Source organism: Parasteatoda tepidariorum, chromosome 10 (genome assembly GCF_982258835.1).
Source record: "Parasteatoda tepidariorum strain Cologne lab strain chromosome 10, Ptep-v5.0, whole genome shotgun sequence".
NCBI lineage: Eukaryota > Metazoa > Arthropoda > Arachnida > Araneae > Theridiidae > Parasteatoda > Parasteatoda tepidariorum.
This window is the reverse complement of record NC_141764.1, coordinates 67,927,691-67,954,628: the sequence shown is the minus strand read 5'-3', so window position 1 is coordinate 67,954,628 and position 26,938 is coordinate 67,927,691. Positions and strand designations below refer to the sequence as shown.

The window sequence follows — 26,938 nt, the reverse complement described above, 5'->3', positions numbered from 1 at the left end:
TAAGAAATTTTTTTAAACACATATGCTAAAATTTAGGCAAAATATCAAAAACTTGTTATTATTTTTTTTTGAATTTTTTTTGTTTCAATTTTAAGCACATTAAAGATACTACATTTTTTCAATTATGTAAATCACTGGTTATAACTTTTATATATAGTTTTTGATATAGATATAACGTTTTTGATATAAATATAACGTTTTTGATATAGATATCATGTCAAGGTATTTCTGTAAATGTTTCAGAATCCTTAAAAAAATCAAATAAAGCAGGAATTAATAGAAAAACAACACAAGGTAATCAACATTGAAATGAAGAAAAAAAATGAGCGAGAAGATTTTCGTAAAGTCTGATAGTAAGTGGATTTTTGTTTAGATCAGATGTTTTGCTTTATGGTTTCTTCTAGCCCATTACGGGTATTTTAATTTATTTTCGTGTGATGTGTGGTTGATGTTTTAAATAAATATATTGTTTTATAAAAACCATTTCTTCAGTTTAGCTTGATTCGGTAGAGTAGTGGTAACAGTATAGGAAATATTTTCAAAATTTTGAGTTAAAATAATGGAAATAACTTATCCCTATTAACTTATACATAAATCGTTGCTCATAATCACTGTTCACAGTTGTATCTTTATTAAATTTTGATATTATATATATCATATTTAGGCATTTCGATAAGTGTCTTAGGGTCTAAAAAAATTCTTCCAACACAAGCATTAATCGAAGAACATAAGGAAGAAATCAAAATCGAAACCAAGAAAAAAATAGAAAAACGAGAGAATTTTTTGGAAGGCCGGAGAGTGAATGTATTTTTTTGTTAAGATTAGGCTTTTTTTTGGTATTTAAAATTTATACTAACTCATTATGGGTATTTAAATTTATTTTTCCTTGTTGATGTTCCAAATAAATATTGTTTTATTAAAACTGCCTCTTTAGTACAGCTTGATTCTGTGAAGTATAGATAACAATATACGAAATTTTTGTTAAAATAATACAAAAAACCTAAATATTTTTTTTTTCACATTTTACTTTTTTTTAATTCAATGTACTGTAAAATTATCACATTCTTTTTTTCAATCACTCTAATGAAAACTGCTCATAAAGTTTATAAAGTTTTCATTAGGCTTCGATATTATAGATGCCATATAAAGTTATCTATTTGTATTGATAACAAAGTGAAAAACTTCTTCAAATTTAGTTCTTAAAATTTAGGCAAAACACCACTTAAGACTGTAAGTATGGTATTTTAAAATTTTCAAATACGCGTAACCATTAATAGAAACATTGATTTCCAAATTATTTTTTATAACTTTAATCAAATTAAAGAATATATATATATATATATATATATATATATATATATATATATATATATATATATATATATATATATATTCTTTATATATATATACTTTTGACCGGTCAAAAGTATATATATATATATATATACTTTTGACCGGTAGTGTATATATATATATATATATATATATATATATATATATATATATATATATATATATATATATATATATATATATATATATATATATATATATATATATATATATATATATATATATATATATATATATATATATATATATATATATATATATATATATATATATATATATATATATATATATATATATATACACTACCGGTCAAAAGTTTGCGAAAATTTTGAAATCTACAAAGAAAAAGTCTAAATTCAAATGTTCATAGAACTGCGAAAAATCCTTCAAATTGCATGAAAATTTGATAGGTTCTAAAATGAACCCTCTACAGTTAGTTACATATGATCAAATTGCAATATTTTGTTTTTTACGAACTGAATCCAGCTTTTCATCATGGGTTGTTTTTATGGTGAAAAAATTTTTTCAGTTTGAACACTTGCCAAACTTGCAAAAAATTTTTTTTGTACTTTCTGTTAATGGAAAATAGTTATTTGAATCGTTCTATGTAAGCCCTCAAAATTTCAGATCGATTTGATTTTTTTTTGACGAAGCTATAGAATTTTGAAAAACATGTGTACTTTTCTCGATTTTTGAGCATTCCACATATACAGTCTTTTGGTCTATACCAAAGAACTTTCTACCAAAGAACTTTTTAATTTTAATGTTTTCTACATTTTCAAATAATTAATATTTATTATAAAACGAATATTCTTATTCATTATAGTAATTATTAGTGTTTATATTTACTGCTGATATGTATTAGTTTTCTTGTGATATTTTTACTTTACATTAAATTAAAGTAAAAAGTTATAACAATAATTACATAAATAATTCTGAAAAAATAATTCTAAGAAAATAATAACAATAGTATAAAAAATTTGCATTTTTATTAAACTATTTTATTTACAACAGGTCAAATATTTAACATATTCTTATTCGTATTTCGTAATTAAATAAATTAACATTTAAATCTTAGATTCCTCGAATCATCCACCTTTTGCTCTTATTATATCCTTACATATGCGTGGAATTCGTTCTAACAAATCATTAATCAGTTCAAGTGATATAGAGTTCCATTCCTGTCGTAAAATGTCCCATAACTGATTTCGATTCGAAATATCAGAGTTTCCAAATTTGTCGATCCAAATGATCCCATAAAAGTTATAATTATATTCATAATAATTTTTTTGTAATAACAATAATTACAATAATGAATAAGAATAATTGTTTTATAATAAATATTAATTATTTGATAATATAGAAAACATTAAAATTAAAAGGTTCTTTGGTAGAAGATGTATAGACCAAAAGACTGCATATGTGGAATGCTCAAAAATCGAGAAAAGTACACATGTTTTTCAAAATTCTATAACTTCGTTAAAAAAAATCAAATCGATCTGAAATTTTGAGGGCTTACATAGAACGATTCAAATAACTATTTTCCATTAAATTAATTAGCAATTAATAGTACAAAAATTGTTTTTTGCAAGTTTAGCAAGTGTTCAAACTTAGAAAATTTTTTCACCATAAAAACAACCCATGATGAAAAGCTGGATTCAGTTCGCAAAAAACAAAGTATTGCAATTTGATTATATGTAACTAACTGTAGAGGGTTCATTTTAGAACATACCAAATTGTCATGCAATTTGTATGATTTTTCATAGTTCTATGAACATTTGAATTTAGACCTTTTCTTTGTAGATTTTAAAATTTTCGCAAACTTTTGACCGGTAGTGTATGTATATATATATATATATATAAAAATCAGAAATGCTAATTCCTCTTAAATTTTATCAATTCTTATGTGTGTGTGATTGATATTGAATTTATCAGAACGAGTGTATAATGTGAGATATTTTTTTCATCGTAAAAAAGTAGAAATTTGCATGCAAAACTCTTTGAAGACTCTGCCACTTCTGAGAAATAAGATAAAAAAATTTTAACATGTTTATTTGATTATATATATATATATATATATATATATATATATATATATATATATATATATATATATATATATATATATATATATATATATATATATATATATATATATATATATATATATATATATATATTTAGATTTTTATTTAGGTATATTAAATTTATTCCAGAAACATAATTTTCAGAAAAATTAATATTTTTTTCGATTTTATGAATGGGTTTGATTTGATAAGTTGCTCAAAGTCTGTGAAGAAGTGCATATCGTTATTTCTTTTATTTCATACTTTGTATATCTTTATAGCAAAAATGTAGAAAACTACTTTTCACAAAAGTGGTGTTCTAATGGGCATTCTTTTGCATCAAAAGGTAGCAGTGGAGTAGTTCGGAAAGACATAGAATGTTCTCTGTCACTGCTTGGTGTAAAACAGCTGACATCATATTTTGTATTTAGTAGTAAGACAATTTATTATAACAGTAGGGTATGATTAACATGAGTCAGAAAAAATATTTTTACGATACAATACAAAGTAAGAATCATTAATTTAAGATGCCTACAAACATTAATTCATGAATTAAAATTAGTTTTATAAATTAAACATCACTAATTTTCATTAAGTGTAGCACATACATAATATTTAGATGAATTCGAAAAGAAACTTAATCGAACCGGATAGAAATTCAACATTATAAAATTACTTATTACAAGTCATTGAGATATAAAAAATTAAAATATAAATATCATACAATCAGAAACATATATATTTTAACGGAGATTTTTCTTCTTATACTGTAATAAACTTAAGCGTATATTAACCAAAAATGGTGGCAACTAATTTACACAGTAGATTATAGCCACAGACAATTCTTGATACTATGTGTTTCTCAACACCAGGAATATTTTTTTTACACTACTTGATGTAAAGAAGTTGCCCCCCTTTTTTATGAACAATAGTACTAAAATTTATAATTAGAGTATGAATAGATGAACTTAAAAGTCAGTATAGTCTTTCTACGAAAAAAATATTAAGTATTAATCATTAATTTAAAGGGAATCTTATACACTAAGTCTTAAAATAAAATTTACAAATCTGGTATTAACAGAGAGAATATGAATAACTAGGCTTAACAAAACGGATGCACCATTTTTTTTAAATTAAAAATTTTATATAGACAGAAAAGATTGATATAAAAAATTTTATAGCCATCAGACACCAGGACAATTTTGTCATTTCACTGCAACAATTAAACAATACGAATGTAATATTAATTATGTGTGTTATTAAGGACACAAAAATGTGGTCGTTTGGCATGCATGCAAAATGTGGTATTTTTCACCTTTCTGATAAAATTTATAATAATCAGATATTTATAATGATTCCAATTAAATTTATGATAATCCAATACGAATGAGAAACTTCCTATTTGCAGTTTCTCGGGATTTTTCCAGACGCAACAATCAGTCATTCTGATTGCTTAGATGAAATTAAATTGAAATCTGGTAAATTGTCTATTTATAAGTAAGTACATTCAAGCATGTTAAATTCATCTTAAGAAATGAGTGTAACAAACTTTTCACTGATTCTTTTACACTACTGAAAACAAACACTTGTAAAAATCATTAAACTTTTACTTGTTTATAGTTTCTAAAACAATTTGATAACATTTATGGCTGCATTTCAAGGAACTTTTACAGAAGCACTCAAATAAAACCGGAATTGGTTTGCTCAAACACCGAGAAAAGTTAACTGTACTCTTATTATTTCCGCACCTTTGATGGAGAAGCAACTCTTAAAAAAATAAGCACTGAATTCTTTTGCGAACCTCTCTATTTCCAGAACAAATTTTTTTTGTTCGAAGTTCTTTTTTTGCAATTTCTACTCTCAGAGGTACCTAATGACAATTCACTTAAAACGATAAAAAAAGCACCCCCCCAAAAAAAATTGGTAGAAGCTCTCAGGATTAATCAATTATCGATTTAAAAGAAACTTTTAAAAAAAAATCAAAGAAATGCACAAAGAAAACGCTGGAAATGGAAAGGGCAAAGTTGTTCCTTTCTTCATTTAGAACTTTTTAAAGTTCTATTTCCCGATAACGATAAAGTAATTTCTATTCGTTTATATGTAGTGCAGTAACGTGTTTTACGTTTCATCAGTCTTAATGGCATTAGTTAAATTTCGTAAAATTGAGGTCATTTAAGCACTAATTGTTCAATTTGTCAAGATAGAAAGAAAAAATCAGGAGTTCACTCTTTGACGTAAAATTATTATTTACAGCATTTTTTGCGTTTTGAGTTTTCGAGTTTTTTTGCATTAATTCAGGGCAAAATAAAAGAAAATTATTAAATAATATATAATAATATAAATAATATTTATTTAATATTAAGCATAATTTTAATAATTTATAGTTATGATATACATCATGAAACACCGGTGTCTTTTCCGGGTTAAAGGTTACTCATGGTCTACCCTCTGAAGGGATGAAAAGCTGATCTCTTACTCTAACATATACATTATATATTTTCGATTTTCTAAGATAATGTTAATCTATGCATTGTACAGGCACGAGTTATACAGTTCCTGTATCATGCATTTATAAAATATATTTTTAAAATTAAATAAAAATTAATCTTGCATAAAAGAATGATTTAATTAGACTAATGAAGTGAGGAAAACATATGGTGAACAATACCGGAATAAGGAAACATTTACCGTATTTCTGGCCCTATGGGTACACCAAGAATCTTTGTAATTTTTATCGCAGGCCTTCGGAAATGGTTTTAGTAAAATTAACGATAAAATTTGGTTTATAATATGTGAACAAATTTGGCAAATGTGGCAAAATTTGATATTTGTATCATGGTACCTTAGAGCATGACATTAAAACCATTCATTCGGTTAAATTTACTTCTAAGCGTTGTATTTTTTATTTAATGCGAGGTAATAAGAAGTATAATTTTTAAAATTAGAATTTTCAGTAAAAATTAACATTCAATTAGCTAATAATTGAATATGAATTGTTTTAATTTTACAATTGTTTAAATAATTATGCCTTTATCAAAACTATTTATTTTCCACAGAATCTCTTTCTCTGAAATAAATAATATATAAACTAAACAAAACCATTACATTAAGAACAAACAAAAAAGGATGGTTTAAGTACTGTATATTTTAGTTTTATTACCAGAATTACGTTTTTTCATCCGAATATTTCCATTCAGAACGGTAATTTTACTATCATTTTTTCTTCGCACGCTAATGAAGTATTTTGTGAACTTTAATGCATGCAATTTGTTTTGATGGATTATTTAAAATATATTATAAGTTTTTATTAAGAAAAACATGCATTAGTTTAAAAAAAAAGTCAGAAATGTAAGTTATGATCCTAAAAACGAATCAAAAACGTAAAAAAATATCTGTAAAGATTAATAATTTTTCAATATAAAAGCAATTTTAAAATTAAACAGTTTGCTTAGAATGCTTCAAGAAAGTTTGAGAAATGGCCAAGGGCAGCAAATCAATAACATTTATTCGTATACTGGAAGAGTATCTTAAAAAATATAGCATCCAAGAAGCCCCTAAGAAATACATCTTTCTTTAAAAGACTTTAAATTACTTGAAATTTATGGTAATAGACCAGATGCATTTCGTGCTTTCTTCCCGGGTAGTTCCTTATTTTGTTTTATTTTTTCTCACCCCAGATATATTCTATTATAGTTTTCATTCGTTTTCAAGGCAATCTCAGCTCCAAGAGATGATGCGGAATTGGTCTTGTTCCAAATTTCAGTCTTTCCAAAACATAAAATTGCTACGTTAAAAATGCGATGCCTCTTAAATGGTTTGGCAGATAAATTAGATTCTTTTCTTGAAACTGCATAAAATAAACAAAAATCAAAAAAATTCAATTTTTTACTTGCATGTATTGTTTTTATTATTATACACCGTACGAAATTGCTACTCAAATTTCACGAAACATTCTCCGTTTTTAACGAAACCGTTTCATTGGCGTATGCTCCGAACAAAAACTTCGTCAAAATGGAGAAATAGCAATCGCCACTTCTTCGAGGAAATTAAATTTGTTAAAATTAAAAAATTAAACAAATACTCCGTCATTCTAGTTCTTTTCACACAAAAAAACCTTGTAACGCCCAATGTATCAAATTTTTTTCTAATAATTACTTTATTGTGGGCACCATATAGGTGTGTATCAATGTTGTCCAATCATCACAATAAGGATTGATGGAGCAGAGAGATAAATTTCTACCATTCCCTAAGCGAGATTTGAACCCGAGAACGTTTTGGTACGAGGCCACCTCCTTAAACACCATACATACCGGTCGACTTTATTGTCACTTTATTCTCAATCGCCTAATCTTCATTCTTGTTTCGTCATTTTTAGTTAGCAATCTCAAAAAGATGAGGCTCTGTCTTTAAGGAAGCATTTTCGTCGTATATTTAAGAGTTATCGTTCGTCACAAATCACGTGCTTTTACGTTACAAACTTGACGCGCTTAAATGGTTTCGTAGATAAATTTCATGATTTTTTGAGACTTCATGAGATAAATAAACTCAATTTTTAACTTACAATTATTCTTTTTGTTTCTAAATGTTTTGGATTCATTAGCGAATATTTAATACTCCGCTATATGCGTATACTATTTGTGCGAATATATGAACACCAATAGCATACTTAAATTTATTTGGTAGACTAAGTTTAATATCTAAAGCAGTTAATTCAGTATATTAACTTGGGTAACGAAACAGCTTGCAGCATTTAGTTAAATTTTTAAGTTGTGCACAGAAAGGCTCAGTCCAAAATTCTGTATAAAGTTAACACCCCAAAAGAGGCAAACAGCTTTTTAATTGTAGTATTTAAAGTAATAGTTGCACTGAAGTAAAAGAAAAACAGAATTTGTGTAATTTTTTTAACGTCTAAAAACTTAGTACTCCGGAAATTTTAAAAATCCTTCGTTTACTTAAGATTAATTAAAAGACTTATTATTGATTTATCCTCTTTCATATTTAGTAAAAGTAAAGTATTCCTACAGCAGCTCATTGTGGGCCAGGGGTTCATGAAGGTAAAGGCTCACAATTTCGTGGCCAACGAAATGATTGTGGTAATGTGATCAGCACTGGCAATAGACCACCTTTACTTCCCAGACAAGCTGGTAAACATCGATCTGAAGCTAAGTGGGCTTCAAACCTCCATCGGGGATCGAACTCCGGTTCTTTACAATGAAAGGTGAATGCCTTAATTCGTGAAGAATCGCGGCTTTACTTTTATATTAAAACACCATTTAATTATAAATTGCTAGTTTACCGAAAATAGTAAGAGCTACGATTAAATTTAATAAACATTTAAATGTGATATTATTTGTTTAAATATTCAAATTTCTACCTGCATTTCATTTCTTACTCTATATAAACAAACTTAAAAACCATCAAACCTTATTAAGAATTAAAATACTTAGAATTCAGCCCGAACTTGTTATTTTAATCATTAATGATGGAAACTCAATATAAGAGTAGATTTTAATAATCTTCTTGACTTCAGAGTTGTTTACAGCAGTTAGCGATAAGTGTTTTCATATCAAAAATGAGATAAATACAGGATTTAATTCAATCACAGATTCTTGCGTTTTAAAGTAAAAGCTTTCATCCATTAGGTAATGAGATATTTTCTTTAAATTTTGATTATTTTTGTAAGCAAGAGTTTATTTCAAAAACATTTAATCCCCAAAATATACTGAAAATGTTCTCGTTACAGTTTTAAAACATCCGTTTTAAGAACTGAAATTAAGAAATAAAAATTCTTTCGAAGTACTTAGTAAGATTAGAGGCATTTTGCTGAGAGCTTCTGTCAAGTGAAGATTGAATTTTTAAAATTTTTCTGTGAATTTTCCTTTAAAGAAATGAACGTAAATTTCCCCCGAAATTAGATATTCTATTTAAGAAGCTGCGTTTCAAAATCGTCAAAGAACTTGGTTTTTATTTTGTGTTTGTTGACACTTTTATATTTTGTGTTTTACAAAGTTATGAGTGTTATTCGCGTTAGTGAAATAAATGTTTAGCATTTTTGAACGTAAAAGAACTTTTTATTTGGACTTTAATCCTTCTAATTTTTCTACCAAGACAAATAAATTCATCTTAAAAATGGTATGTTGATTCCATTATTTTAATTGATTATCTTTAAAATCTAGATTATCTTTTATTGATTTAAAATTTTTTTTCCAGAAATAAACTGAACATAGGAAGATGGGGCATTGTTTTCAACCGAGTTTCAAGCTATTTCATGTAAAAGTTACTACCATAAATTACGTATTTCAATAGAGGTATTATATTATAGTACGTATTTAGTTTATAACGTATTTGTTTACAACGCATTTATTGTGTATTTAATTATTATATATAATAAGGCATAACAACATTTCAGTATTTTCCAGGAACTATTTAATTGTTAACTGAAATGCAGAGTGAGTTACTTCAAATACAAATTCAACTTCATTAATATTTGCCTTTTTTATCAACTAGAATTTCCTACATTTATTTATTATTTTACCTGGAAATCTCTACCACACATTAAAAATATCTGATTTTTTATTGAAATTAACAATACGTAAGCTATTAATAAAAAGAAGCAGAAAACAGCTTTTTATAATAATCTATGTCAAATGTCGGAAAATTATTAGCTTTATTTCTTGAAGAACACTTAAATTTGCCTCTTAGGTTAATTCTAAAGATCGCAAAATGCGCTGAATATGTCTGACAATTGGAATATATATGTATAACGGTACTTCAGTTATGTTAAATACGCTGCTTTCAACTGATAGCAAATAGCGGAGTTGAAACATAAAATGTACACACAGTTCCAAGGTTACTATGTAACTATAGAGTGGAAATTTATTGACCTATTTTGCCACTTGGCAAATGTTGCTTAAAGCAAGATTTAATACAAGTTTCAATAGGGCCCACCAGATGAAAGAGTCTGCCAGAGTTTGAAGACAGGAAGTCTTAACTTTGCCAACACAATGTTTAAATTTTGAGAAATTCATAACCGGCGGCAATAAAATTTTACATCATTTGAAATTGTAGAAATTAGATTTAAGTAAAGAACAATATAATATAATATAATATAATATAATATATAATGTACTATGATGTACACAAAATTAGAAATAGAGAATATGAATAGAAAACGATTTATTGTAACGGTATATTTATTGCAGGTGGACAAAATGCTTCAAGAACTAATATAATTCATAAATATTAAAAAAAGGTGAGCTATAATGCTGAAGCAACATTATTTGCATTGCTGCAAGAACTAACATAACCAATTTGGACTCTATAAACCTAAGCTATGTAAGAGCTTCCTTTAAAAATTTTATATAGCTCGTGGTTACATAATATTTTATTATGTTATAAATAGGCAAGAAATTGAGCACCACAATATGCTTCAAGAACTAACATAATTTATGTTCTATAAACTTAAACCATATTGCTGAAGCAACATCAATTATATTACTTCAGAAACTTACGTAACAAATTTGTGTTCTACAAACCCGAGCTATGTCATAACTTTCTTTAAAAAAGATTGAATAAGCTGCGGTATTACTATATTTTGAATATGCGAGAACCTCAGACATTGCGCATTGGCAAGATGTTTTAAAAACTAGCATAATTTGTGCTCAATAAATCAGAGCTATGTTAGAACTCTCTTTGTAAAAACTAACATAGGCTGCTGATGTATTATATTTCAAAAAGGTGATAAATATCGATATTGCGAATTAACACGATGCTTCAATAACTACCATAACCAAATAATGCCCAATAAACATGAGCCATATTACTGAAGAAACTATATTGAGAATTATATTGATGAATGTACCAATGCTACTTCATAAACGTGACTGTACATAATTGTACACCTTTTAAACGCACGACACTAGACTTTAATTTAAACTGCAGCACTATTTCGAAATATTGATTATTTAGTAGAAAAATGAATGAATTGTTATTAATATAAAAATAGTACAGGATATTGTTTCAATGAAGTATTTACACATAAAAAAGGAACTTTATTTTTCCCTGAAAATGTGCCCATGCATACAATAGTACAACAACGTGTACTAATTTTTTAAAAAAAAATTCTGATTTTCGTTAACAAGTGACCAAGTGTTAATTAATAAAAGGAAATTTTTCACTTTAAAATAATTAAAAAAAATTTCTTTGCAATTAAGGAAATGTATAAAAATAAATAAAAAAAATACTCCTTTTGATTTCAAGTTGTAAAAATATTTAATATTTTTATTGCATATTTTAAGAAACATTTTAAAATAGTACGACATTAAATAGCTTTTTTCACCATTTCTACGCTCAATATTTATTTTGGTATTTGAGATTTTAAAATAATGTCCACTTTTTTCTCATTTTATGACCCAGAGTAAATTCACCTGTGTAAGTACTTAAAAATATCGCCAAAGTAAAACTCTAAAATTCCATCTGAGCTTGCCAAACGATCGTTTTATATGCTTTAGGCGGAAAGTTGCCTCCATTCTTTTCACTTGGGGAAAGAGAAAAAAAACATTCTATGGGAATGGATATTTTACGAGTGCCAAGGCACGTTTACAATAGTTACCCCAGGGAGCATAAGGTACGTGTACTTTAGGCTACCAACATTACCAGAGTTGAGCAATCAATAACCATTAAGTTTCTTTCCTTTCCAGTAATGGATACGACTGCTTTCCACTTTGGTTTACAAGGTAAGAATGTCTTCAAGAGAAAATCCCAGTTTGTAAATTTCAGATTTAAAAGAAATAACTGATGTTCTTGCTATTAAGCATGATCTAAAGTTTACATTCAAACCATGTTTTGTTTTCCTGAAAAAAAGACAAACGATTCGGTTTAGGTTTATATGTTCGAAAAACCTTCAGCAAGTATTTAAAAATGCTTAGCTTAACAATAGGAAACGCAGTAGGAAATTTTAAGTCACTAATTTTTTTGTTCGATGATTTTTAAAAATTCAAGTCTTTCTTTTTTAGTAACTAAGTTTTCCGAATACCAAATACAAAATGTTTGAATGTAAGACTAATCAAATAAGCAGAAAAAAATGTAAGCTAGACATTTTTCTCTATTATGTTTGCATAAAAATCGGCTTTGAAAATTAAGGTAAATGTATTAAATTAGTTTTGAATTTTTTTTATCTGAAATAATTCCTAAAGGTAGAAATCTGATAATAGCGAACAGTTTAACTAGTTTGGATGCATAACAATCGATAGAGAGCCTTTTATTTGTTCTTACACGTGAAATTAATAAAAAATAAAAATATTTTGATTTAGACTTCACAATATTTAAAAAACAGAAGATTTGAGAATTTTTTTCTCTTCTCTTAAATCTCTTTTTTCAAGTTTTAAGTATTACTTATATAAATATTTATTGAAAAATTAGTCACTCATGTTTTTCTAAAACGCTTTCTAAACATATTTTGTACTAAAACGCTTTCGGTTAAATTAATTAACAGCTGAAACTTAAATTGTGAAGTCTAACAAAAATTGTGATCTACGGGATAAAATGAGATAAGTTTTAGTAGATTAATCATTCATTTTGTCTAAAACTCAGTTCACAGATATAACACAAATATTCACGAATATTCACACAAATATTCATGAATATTCACACAAATATACACGAATATCACCCTGTAAATTCGATTAATGACAGAAAATAGTAATTTTTCTTTGGAAATTTTCATCACACGGAATTAAATTCAAGAATAATCACTTTTTTAATGCATAATTCATACATAATTGTAAACGCATCAAATAATTTTGACAAATAAAACACATTAAAATAATTATGCTTGAAAATATGAATGCTTTGATAATATTTAATTTTTAAATAAAGAAAAAAAAATTCAAATCTTGTTTCATTGGTACCGTAAGTTTTCCCGAAATCAAAGATAACCTCTTACATCTCTAAATCAGTCTTATCCAATTTGTCCCAGCCCTGCCATGGATTGTTCGTAAAGAAACAAATCCTAGTAGAACACAGAGCTTGAGTATCACTGGCAGCGGTCTTGCATAAAATCAGATTTGCTAAAATAATAATAAAATAGGTTTCTGGAAAAGGAAAATATTCTCATTCCCGCATAAGTCAGTAACACTTACACATCCGTGCATTACGAAAAAAGGAATGATCAAAACTACTAATAACTATATAATAAAATTTAGAGCATTTCTGACTCAATTGGCTTGAACAAAAAGATCCGTAATTTTATTTAAGTATATTGGTAATGATCTTCGTAAGCTTAACAATAAAATATACTTTCATAAATGCATGATAAAATTTGGTAAATGTGGTAAAATTGGGTAATTTTATCAGAGAATAAAATGAAAACCAACATTTTGGTTAAATTTACTTCTCAGATTCGAATTTCTGATAAATGAGTAGTAATAAGAACAAAATTTTTAAATACGGAATTAACGGTAAACCATTAGGGGAGGGTAGCCTAAAGCGGGTAAGTCGCCTAAAGCGGGTAGGCATTCGTATCCCGCCGCATGGCTTGCAAGCGCCGATATCCAAGTATACCGTGATTACCCGAATACTCACGAGTTTCAATCAGTCCTAGCGGAGCAGAAGTAAAGCGACATGGCGTAACCAAGCACAAAATAAAAAAATTAATAAGTTTATTAAAAAAACTCAAGATATGTAACTTGTGGCTAGTCGAAAGCCGGCTTATTTTTTTTATTGTCAATATTATTATATTATTCTAACACTATTCCCCTATAAACTACGATGTTCAATTTTTTAAAAAAAATTTTTATTTAAGGTTATAACTTTTTTAGTAAAAAATATGCTTTTGGGCAAAGCGGGTAGGGCAAAGCGGGTATATGAATCTCACAAATATATTGAGGCCCTTGAATATGCTAGACAAAATAATGTAATTTTTGTTATGCATGCAACCTCTCATCGCATGCAACCTCTGGACCGTTGCGTTTATGGACCGTTCAAAACTTACTTTGAACAAGAAGTTTCTATTTTTCAACGAGGCCATGTAGGTAGAATAATTACTCAGTACGACGTAGCTTCACTTGTTGGAAAAGCATATTCAAAAGCAGCTAGTGCACAAAATGCTATTCAAGGATTTAAATCCTCAGGAATATGGTCCACAAACCGACACATATTTAGTGATGCTGACTTTTTGCCAGCTAGTCTGACAGACAGGGCTGAAGTTATTGAAAACACCAACGATAGTCCATCACAAATCCAATCTACTGATGCTGGTCGTCTTTCTAATAATTCTGATTGCTCTATTTCTACATCTGTATTTGAAAACGTGGATCACAATTACTCTCAAACTTCAAGGATTTCGCTACGACGCACAAACGGAGAAACTTCGTATGATCCAGCTGTTGAAGATGATCCTTCATGTTCTACGACAACTAGTGACAATTCATTTCAAGCAGTAGAAGAGCCATTGACACCTCATGTGAAGCCTTTGGATATTAGACCGCTACCAAAACCTACTCCGAACAAAACTAGCCGTAAACGTAAAACCCAAAGATCTGAAGTCTTAACAAGTTCACCATTTAAAAATATGCAAATAGAACAGGAAGAAAAGAAGAAACGTCTTAGTAACAATGCTGCTGTTCAAAAAAATTAAAAAAAATTCTCCTTCGACAAGTAAACCAAGTAAAACTAAAATGCAAAGAGCTTCATAGAAAAAAATTGTAAAAGAGTATTTTTGTCTTGTTTGTGAGGGGCCTTATGAGGATCCACCGCTAGAAGATTGGATTGAATGTGGTGATTGTAAAGACTGGGCTCATGAAGCTTGCACAACTTATTCAGGAAGAGGGTCTTATTTTTGCGAACTATGTCAAGAATAGCAAATCATAATTTGAGACTGATAAAATAAGTCTAAAATTGTTATTTAAATGTTATTTTTAACGCTTATTATACGTGTGATTAAGGTCTCATTATTAATGTTTACGAAAATTAATATGCGCTTGTATTTGTAAAATCTATGGTGCTTACCCGCTTTGCCCAAACGGCTTACCCGCTTTAGGCCCCTTGTAGGGCAAAGCGGGTTTTTTCAGTGTTTTTTATTTTTGATAATAAATAATCATAAAATTTAAAATAACGCAATAATCATTTTTTATTTCAAAGTTCAAGATCTCTCTTAAGAAATAAAATCAAAAACCCTGCTATAAAAGCCCAAAAACTACAACATTTGAGAGTTTATTGTTAACCTACCCGCTTTAGGCCACCCTCCCCTACCATATGAACGAAAAAAATATCAAGTCTATGGTTTAATTCTGTAAAATTTGTTTGTCTTTTTTTAACTTGAATTATGTTTTGCTTTTTTTTTAGAAATGTCATAAAGTGCAGTATTTATTTTAGATTTCTTTTTCAGGTAGAAAACACTACAAAGTTGCTTACGTCAAGTGGACGTTTTAAGTACTTGTTCGTTAATTCCTCATCATTAAGCATTCTAGGATTTAATTCTCCTAATTTTTACAGTGAATATAAAAATTATTGGAATAAAATAAGCTTTATTTTTAAGATTAAAGATAAAGTTTACCCTTGTCAATTCTAGTGAGACAGTCTAAACATGAAAAGGTTAACAATTTTTACTACTACTTCTATAATAATAATAATATCTTTGTCTATATACCTTTCATTTTATGAAATATTTTCGTGTTTTATTTTTTATAATTTATATGAAAGCAGTTTCATTGAAATCAAATAATCCTTTCGTATAAAAATATCTAATATCTAATGCAAAAAAAGAAAGAAACGGATTCAAAAGATTATATAGTGCACCATATTAAAATTGCAGCTAGACACTGGTATCACACAATACTTTTCTTCTTCCAAAATCCAAAAATATTTTTAATATCTTATGTATGATTAGAAAGATGTTCCAAAAAATTTTTTTTCTGGCAAAATCAATTTAGACTTTACTTCGTTATAAAGATCTTACTCATATTGTTTATCATAAAATGAAAATGTCAAACTTGCAGATTTAAATGACATTTTTCTCCATAAGTATTTGGTAAAAAAACGCTAAGTAAAAAAGAAACAATATGCAGATCATAATATAAATATTTGATTCCAGTATGAAACCTGGTTTTGCGTTACATTTTTTTCTAAGTCGTATATTCTCTGAAAAATCATTTCTTTCAAGCGATATATTTTCTGGAAAAATCAATCTCTTTGAAGGATTATATTTTCATATTTTTATATGTGAATCTTAACTCTTTTTCATCAATATGAAAAATATGAGAATTTTCGTGAAACTCAAAATATTGACTCGCAATTTTTTTCCATAAACCACTTATTATATTTGCTATAAAAAATAAGCTTTAGAACCTTAAAAATAAAAATATGTGTGTATTTTTTTATATTACGCATTTCTTATGATATGTGTTTAAATTAATATGAAACGAATAAATATTAAGATTATACACACTTATATGGAAACTTAAGTAAGAAAATGTTTTGAACAGACTTTTTTACGATAGACATAGTTGCTTAATATTTAAGAATAGATTTCAACATTTTACTTAAGAGGATTCATTAAACTAAAATGTAAAAGGCTGAACTACAAGCAGGTTAATAAGAGACATTTTAGTAAAATATAATCTATGACATGTTGCTATAAAAATGACTTTAAAAGACTACTATAAAGTTTAATGTTTTCTAAATTGTTGCCTTCTTTTTAATATTTAATTTTCGTTTCTGAAAGTGCCATGCTTTGCCGCGTTTATTGCTCAATATATTTTTTTTCTCAATCTATTCAACTAACTCGAGTTTAGTCTTTTTTCCAAATTTTTTTTCATAAAACATATTTGATTTAATGAAATAATAAAATATAATCTTTTTATAATGAAAGCTCAGTTTATTTATATCACTTAAAAACGTTCATTCTTCATAAGAAAGTCTTTAAACATGTTATAAATGCATTACGCAATCACAAGTTTTTTTTTTTTTTCAAAATAAAATACTTCCGAAAAATTTAAAAATTTTAACATCAAAGTTTATCATGGTATTATTCTATGCATCACCAAAAATTAAAATATCATTGTTGGTTAGTCAAAATATCTTCTTACCTTGGATATTTCTGATTTTGTTCTTAAAATAAATTTTTTTTCTTAGTTAGAAAGTTCTGCAACAAGATTCGTATACATAATGTAATCAGTAGTCACAAAATTGTTATATCACGAATTATAATATTATTCATCATAGTATATCGCAAAAATTAAGGCTATATTTGATGGTTATCTTTACACGTCTATTGAAAGTTAAATTAAAGTATGATCTAAAATTATTATTCCAATAATTGTACTCTGCATTGTAGAATTTATCTCTTCTAGCGTTGCATTTACCGGAATTATTTGTAAAATTCATTCAGCCTCTAGTTTTTTTAAGCACTCTTCATGCAATATGTACTAAATTATATATGCAGTAATTATATACTAGATGATTCAGAACTATATGCTACTATCTGCAAATTTACTGAAAATACAGAAACATTTAACAGTATGATGATTTCAAAAAATCTACAAAAGTTTTGTGCTTTTTTTGAACTTATACAGCAGGGATGTGATTTTACTTTTAAAAAATCCATTTCTTCACAATTAATGATTAAAGTAAATAGTTCATAGTTAATAATAATAATTAGTTTAAAATTATTAACGTTTTGCAACATGATCCTTATTAATTATGTTATAAGTAGTTGTAACTGTAACTATAGCAGCTCCACCGTATATGGCTATAAAGGGTTGTAGGAGGTATGCACTGAATATGACGTTCAACAGTGAAAGGTGTTCGTGATAGAGAAATCGATGCACAATAAAGTCATGCTATAGATGAATGAGTTAAAATCGGAACAACAACTGATTTCCTGCACCAAGGAAATGCTATCAATTCAACACAATATCGCAGTACTCTGACGAAACTACGAAAAGCAATCAAAAATAAACTGCCAGGGCATTTCTTAACACATATGATCTTTCTGCATTTCCATGCCCACCCAGACGTCTCCTGTGAAATCCGGAAGACCTTACGTGGGAAGTGTTGGAACACTCACCGTGTAGTCCAGATCTGTCAGCCAGTAACCTTCCATTTCTTCATTTAAAAAAGCATAACAAGAGGCGCGTTGCCAGTCTTTCGACGAGATGATGGAATCTTTGAACTAACCACTATCATTCTACAGCAATCCCTTACAAAAATTGACTGTAGTTTGAGGTTTATATGAATGTTGTTTTGAGGTGTCAAGTTTGATTTGAGGTTTATTCGAATTTGATTTTAAAAACAACCTTAGAAGATCAACCTCTCAAGGTGTATGAAGTTGTTTTATTCACACTTGAGGTTGTTTTGAAGTTGGTGGAAATCTACTTTAGAGTAATCCAGCTTAGGGAGATTGTTTTTGAGGTGAACGGATTATTTTTTTTACACATCAAGTAAATACGTTTAATTGAGATGTGGATAATTTTACATGATCTAAAATAAAATTATTTTTGAGTTACATTTGAGGTCAATTTAGTGAGGTGTAAATGAGGTTGAAATTGTGGTTTATTAATGAGGTTATTTTAATGATAAACATAACCTCATTTTCTACTTTAGGTGTATTTTTACAACAGTAAATCCCCAAACAACCTCAAAAACACCTTATTTTTTGTAAGGGATAGCATAGACCTGCTACCTACGCGATGGGAACATCCCTAGAGATTTGTTTTGACAATTTTTCCACTTTCAATTTCGGCAACACTTATACATTTAAAATAAAATCAATCAGATATATCATTATAAATGTCATAATATCGTTTGACATTCCATCATGCGAAATTCAACATATCACGGATTATTATTCCCATCTCTTAAAAGCAGTTTTTAACAATATCATGATTTACTGAATTGAATTTCGGAGTGATAAAGCATTCTCTTATAATGTAGCTGCAATCGGAATTCTTTCCATTCAATCTCCTTATTTTTAAACTTTTTTAACACGATACATACTAAATTATGTAGCTGAATGTACATATGATGGCTATCGCTAGAAATACACTGAAAATAAAGAAATATCTAGCAATATCATGATTCCAAGAAAAGGACAAAGCATTTTCTCTTTAATAAAGGTAGAAATTCACAAAATATTTTCTCTGCTTGGCGACCGTAATCTAATAAAGGCACTGCGAACTGATTTAGGAAAGAGAAGAAAACTTCTTCGTTCTATTATTCTCTTTTCCTTTTGAAGTCTTCGAACGGCAGGAAAAGCTTCATTAAAGTCAAATTTGATTGTTGCTTACAAAAGTACTTCATTTTCACCATACTCGAGAACTTGAGAATAAATTCTTCAGTTCTTCGGTATACGTGCAAGGGTCGATTTCTGGGAACGTTGGTAGTCTAACGTAATAATCTTCACTATGAAAAACTTCACTTTATTGAATGGAGTTTAATATGTTGAGATGACGCGTAAACTTCATTTTTGATGCTGAAGCTGATGTTCGATTTTTTAAAAGAAAATTATTTAAACTAATTTTTTGTTAAGGATTCTCAATTCAAAAAGTATAAAAACGTTGTAAAGATGGAAATAAAACAAAAACCTTACGTAAAAAATGGCAAATACATTTTACAAGGTAATTTAAAATGAATGCTATCTTTTCATAGGAGCACTATGCAAAGTGTAATAAAATTTATTTCTTAAAAATGCATATACACAGTTACATAAGCAACTTTTGAGCTCACACATCACAAATGTTCTATATAATCTCCTGTTGTTATATGGAATTCATCAAATCTCAAAATGCTATGGATGCTGATAATAACAGTACTATAACTGATTTTAAAGTCAGCCACATCTTTGGACTTGGAACATATGAAAAACTCCCGGAAAAAAAATTACATGGGATAGGATTTGGAGATCACATAGGCTGAGGCAAGAGTTCATTGTCTGTAGCTGGTACGCAATCAATCTGCTGTTGTGGTAAAGTGTTATTAAGGTGTTTTTCTAAGACGGTCATTTAAACTTGTTTATATTACCCCTGCTTGCTCGTACAATTTTAATGAATATATTCATTAGATGTTGTGTTGTACATGTAGGATGTTAGAGTATATTTTGTAGTTATCCTGTGTTAAAATATGATAGAAGTTTAGCTGCTAAGCTTGAGAGTTACGTTCAGTGCAAAGTACAACGTACGAAATAATAATGAAAAATCATCATGGTGAATAAATCTTTACAGTAATAACTAATTTGATAATTTTAATATTAATTTAAAGTTAATTAAAAATTAAAATTTATTTTTAAAATTATTTTTTAAACGTTATAAAATTTTATAAATCAAAGCATCAATTATTAAAACATTGCAATAATAAAATTTTTCATATTGTCTAAGAAAACACGTATCTATAAAACAGTTATAGTTTTGTAAATTGTTATAAGTTTTATTGATAATTCCTTAAGTCATATGGAACAATACAATAGTTTTGCAAAAATTAAGATAATTTAAATCTATTGACTTCATAAAAATTATCACTGCTCAAACATATTGTTCTGTTTTAGATTAATAAATTTAGACAAATTCTCTAACATCTATTAAATTAAGGTATAAATTTTAAACTCAAGATAAATTTTAGACAAATTTTTGATGAGTGATAAATTAAAAGATAAATCTTAAATTTAATTATAGTGTTGCTTAATCAATTCCGTACTAGTATACTTCAAAAAATTAGTTATTTAACGAACGTAGTGAATGTAATAAAGATATTCAAAACTAAAGTATGATAAAAAGATCATAGAGGCATAGTTGAAAAACTATCGACTAAATAGTATGACATTTTAAGTTTTATATTTTCTTTATTTCAGATAATGTTCTGAATTGTTCAATGTAACAAAAATAATATACACAAGAATAATACATAGAATAGTAGTACGTGAACAACGATTGGCCCAAAGTGAATGTACTAATCACTGATCACTGAAATCTAAAACACTGAGCTGTTATTGTTATGGGTTGGATTTTTATCTCTTAGAGGTATTTGAAGCTAATCAGCAGGTATAAGCTGCTTTAGGAAATAAAGGTAGCCGGTGCGCAATTCTCACCACATTATCACCATGTCATTGACTCTGAAACTGTGGAGCTTAACTTTCAAGTTCCCTCCTGCTTTGGCACACTCTAGGCTCGTGCGGTATTGGTTTAGTTATATATTAGAAAAAAATGACTCCTTGTAAAGTTAATCAAGATTATCAACAAGATCCTTTTATTTTAATAACGTAGTATAGGTATAATAAGCTTAGTATAATAAGCTATTAGTACAAATTGCTTCGTATAAAACTAAGTATAATAAGTTTCATAAACTCCTAAGCATATAAACTCCTGCACTCTTGCTTCGCTGAAAGCCATGTATAGTCACTATAAGCTTTTGCGTTTAAAAATATTTCAAAGTAATATAATCTAGTTCTGTTACTATCTTTTAACAACGTATAAAAGCGAAATATTTGAAAAATTGTAACTAAATTATTCATTATATAACAATTAAAGCAATTTTTGGAAGCTCTGTTTCATCATTCAAATTTTATTTGATATTGTTATTATTATCATTCCATTTCGAAGGAATACACTAGATAGCATTTTAATCACTCACTTTTGGAAACTATAAATAGTAAACGCAGCCTACGTGACTCAATGGCAAACCTTCCTTAGCAATTAAGGCCCAGCACCAATAATGAAGCAACTTTACATGCAACTCTTATTCAGAACTATAAATACAGAAATATTCCCTCCCAAGTTGTGGCTTCTTAATTATTTACGCAGAAGAATATTTCCTGGGACTGAGACAGAGTGCAACACTTCTCTAAAGCGATACTCTTAAGTGCAGTTCTTCAGAAAACCCTGCAAATGACTTCGCATTAGATATAGAGAAAACTGTTGCTTGTGAAAGAAAGTCGCTGAGTTCGGGTTAAAGATAAAACTTGGCTACGTAGTCACGGAGTCCAACGAGAAGTGTTGGTTACAACTCCCCTGCATTATGTCCACAGTAATTACTCCTTAATGGTTCCGAACAGAAACTCATCTGTAAAGCCACGAAATGGGGATACAAAAGTGAAACCAGTGCCATTTTCGCTGGCGAATTTACGACGGTTGCAGTTTGAGAGAGCTACAAACAAGGGGTAAAAACGACTGCTTCTGGAATTGGAAGGAGGAATGCTGAGGCTTTATGAAGTATTTATTAAGCTTCAGTACACATTCCTTTACTTTGTTTTCCCTCTGCAACTTAGCATTAGACTATCATAATTAATGTGCCATGTTATGAATAATGAGAAAAAATAGGAATAAAAGTATGATTTTGTGTCTATATAATGAATCGTTATGTTAAAGGTTTATAAATTATGCATATTTGTATAGACAATTTATTAAATTACAAGATTTAAAAATGACTGGTTTCAAACTTGAAGGAAGAATGCGAAGGCTTTATGAAGTATTTACTAAGCTTTAACACACATCCCTTTATTTTCTTCCACTGAAACTTAATATTAGACCTTAGTAATAACTTTGTTCCCCTGTGAATTACGTGCAAAAAGTAAATAAAAGTTAATAAAAATAAATAATTCTGATTATATAATAAAGGATTGTATTAAAGATTTATAAATTATATAGATTTGTACAAACAAAGGGTAAAAAGGAGAACTTTTGAAACTTCGAGGAAAGCCATAGCTTTATGAAGTAATTATTAAGCTTTAGTACACATTCCTTTGTATTTTTTTCCACTGAAACGCAGTATTTTATCATAATAAATGTTGTGTTCGACCTCAAATTAGGTGAAACATTCGAGTAAGAGTTTGACTTCTATGTAATTAAAAATTTATAAATTATACAGAGCTACCGATATATTGCAAACAGGGGTCAAAATGACAGGTATTGGAAGAAAGAATTTTGAAGCTTTTTGAAGTATTTAGTAGATTTAAGTACACATTTATTTATTTTTTCTCACTGCAACTTAGTCTTAGTTAGCACTGAAATTAATTTTACAGTTTTCCCATTTGCACTTAGTGTTATGCCAATGTGAGTAGTGGACTCCTTCCCCAACTTGCAAACGCTTGACAACCCCAAAGGTTTATATATATATATATATATATATATATATATATATATATATATATATATATATATATATATATATATATATATATATATTTTAGATATATATATATATATATCTTTATCTATATATTTATATATCTTTATCTATATATATATATATCATAATCTTTTAATATAAACATTGAAATATAAAGGAATTTGCAAGGTTACCTACATCTTATTTCATATTAATTTCAAAAATATAAAAAATATGATTTAGACCTAATTTACTTAGGTTCTTTCCAAATATTTTAAAAAGTTAACTTTAGCAGTTAGTTACTTTTTGAAATCGTCATCAAAGTTTTACGTTGTTGCCTAACTTCCATCAGTAATATGTGGTTATTTAAATCTTGCATCAGCATGACATGTAACTGAAATTGTCTTTCATGATTTAGTTGATCGTTTTTTAATAAACAATCAATAAGAATACGTATGCTGTTTCCTGGTATTTTTGGTAAACGGGTGAATATGTTCTGCTTTTTTCTCTTTCGAATATAATGATGTCAATTAATATTAAAATTACTTAGCTAAGCATATTTCAGCTATCTCAATTGATTTTAATATTGTTTAGCTTAGCATATTTCAGCGATCTCAATTGATTTTAAAATTGTTTAAATAAAAAGTCTTAGTATAAAGCAAAATACGCTAGGCAAATAATGTTAACGTAATTATATTGTAGCTTAAAAGCATCACAGACGCAATAAGTTATTTATTGTTTTAATTCGTATAGAAACTAATGCCATTCTATTCATTGGCTTAATATTTCAGAAAATGTTAAAAAGGCATCTCAAATACCATATTGCCGCAAACATTATTTTTTTCAAATACAGAATCTTCATACAGAAAATCAAAACAGCATCTTTTTTCAAAAAAAAAAAAAACGCCTACGGAGACGATAAAATACAGTTCGATTTATAGTATCATACAAGAGTAACATATATATATATATATATATATATACATAGTGTTTTAAATATTTAAGAGTAAAAAGTTAAAATAAAGTGTTTAAAAGCAAATACTTAATAAAACTTTTACATTCCTTTACTTTGTTTCACTTTACTTTTTGGCAATACACTATTGCTTAATACTTAGCTATACACTTCCGTCTATTTGCTGAAGAATTTGGACAGTGTATCTTATAATGAACTAGAAACTAACGAAACTGCTTTTTTAGTAGAATGAAGCCAACCATATTAATCATCAATCTAGATTTAGAACTGGATTTTAAAGTTTCATAGTCATACATTTTTTAGATATATTCTATCTTTTAACCAAACTTGGAGTTAAAATTTTCAAATGCGCAAATTTTTGTAGCTATACTATTCGTTAATAAGACTAATATTTAAACTTTCATAAGCGAAAAAAAATCACATTTATTTTACACGTATCTTTATTTAATTTTAATTATTTTATAGACAGTTTAGCTTGTTTTAAGTTGAACAATTTTGGAACTAAATCGCAAGAAATATTAAAAACATCCTTTAAACGTCTTATCAAAAACCTTTAGTTCACAATAAAATCATTTAAAATTCCAGAAATCTGGTGTTCAAAATTATATTAAGTATACCTATTTATGTTTCTAAATTTCAGAATTTCATCATAAAAAATAAATAATTGAGGTATTTTACTCAAAATTCTACTCTTTTAATAATAAAATGTTACACACACTTCCATCATATAATTTTATTTTTCACCTTTGCTAGCGAATCGTTAAAACCGTAATTAGTAAAGTTGTTTTCTCCGCTTAGAATGCTGGCCGGATTTCTGGTTTAATTACTTATTTCTCTGAAATGCAATCGTTAGTTAAAAGATGGAGAAAACTGTTATAAAGCTGAACGAGGCGAAAACAAAACATAAAATAAAAATTGTGGAGAAGTTGTAAAATTAGAAAAAAAATAATAATAAATAAATAAATTGCATAAAATGCTAAAAATATCCTTTTAGTTGCGATAAACTAATTTTTCAGTAGATTAAAGAATTATTTTTTAATAAAGAAATCTTATTATATCTTGCAAATATTTTATATTTCTAAACGACAACAAAGCATACTCAATACACATACAATATAATTTTTTGTTTTTAAAATAAATTAGGCACTTGTTTTCTGATACAGAACTATATTCATTTTAACAGATGATGCGAGAAACTAATTTTGTAACAATTTGGCAATTTTAGGCAAAAAATCATGGCTTAACAATATTTTTAGACAGTTTTCATCTCAAAAATTGTATTTCATAAAATAAAAATTCAAAAAATATATATTTGAGTAAATATATATGAATTGGCAGAAATTGTTTTGATATGAACGAGTTAACAGATTTTAATACTAGTTATATTATAGTTATTGTGAGAGTTTTATTTCTGAGATGTATAAATTTTAATACTAGTTATATTCCTCAAGAAGAAATGTTAGTAAATTAAAACTATAATAATATTTTTACTATTTTACATTCCATATATATATATACATATATATATACGTTTGAATAGTAGTAGTAGGTACTAAAAATATGATATTGCATTAAAAATATTCTCCACTGGGAAGACCAAAATTCCATTTCAAGTATTTATGAATTCTTTCTGTCGTTTTAGACATGATTTCCCTTTCCTATTTTCAAAACTAATTCTTTTCCTTCATTGAACTGATGTATTGGCAGATATAAAGGAACTAAAGAAACTAAAGAAAGAACTAGTAAGGCATCCAACAACCCAATTTTCAGTACTACCATGTAATATGGCGCATCATTGAAATACAACTAAAACAGATTGAAAGATAACAGAGACTTCCTACATTTTAAGTCGACATGAATCTGTCAATCTTTACCACTGAGAAATCTCCCCGTGTCCAAGGGATATCCAGCCAGTCCGCGCCTTTTCTGAATATAAGATGGCAGGAACTCCACTGAGTTTGTGTTAATGAACTTGGGGTGAAGCGGTAGTGTTTGTTCACCCAGGTGATATGCCGTCTATCTAAGTATGTCAATAAATAAAAAAAAGATTTAAAAAAAAGATTTTCGGAGATGTTTCATTGTCTTTATTAATTTGATTTTTAACGTAAAAGAAAAGCTGAATTGTATATTTAAGAGTAAAATAAATAAATGAAATAAATCAGAAATTAGTGTGGTTATTATTTTAACAGAATCATTGCTGTGGTTAATAAAGTATTTTTAAAATTGGCAAACAAAGGAGGAAAATATTTTATCAAACAAAATATTGACTGAGCTGGCTTTTCAAAACAACTACTCTAAATGACACGTAAGCAATATTTGATACCAGTTTTAAAAAGTAGTTTTAAAACTACTATTTAAAATTGGCTCAATATTTCAATAACTACTCTTTCAATTTATTGCGCATCAAGGCAGTTGGTAAGAAGATCCACGTTTTATCGTAACATTACAGCGCCAA

General features: G+C 27.6%; 1 protein-coding gene and 1 long non-coding RNA gene across 4 annotated transcripts in view; one reads left to right on the top strand and one right to left on the bottom strand.

Annotated features, from left to right (window-relative positions):
* Window positions 1–9,883, top strand: part of LOC107454905 (uncharacterized) — a 15,193-nt gene extending 5,310 nt beyond the window's left edge. The window contains exons 2-4 of one of the 2 annotated variants that reach the window (XR_011637391.2): window positions 244–353; window positions 4,828–4,916; window positions 9,630–9,883. This is a non-coding gene — a long non-coding RNA (uncharacterized LOC107454905). The remainder of the gene's footprint in view (window positions 1–243; window positions 354–4,827; window positions 4,917–9,629) is intronic. The other variant, XR_006224799.3, reaches the window with a different exon arrangement.
* Window positions 1–26,938, bottom strand: part of LOC107454903 (protein turtle) — a 973,849-nt gene that overhangs the window by 164,166 nt on the left and 782,745 nt on the right. The gene's annotated exons all lie outside the window — the stretch shown is intronic.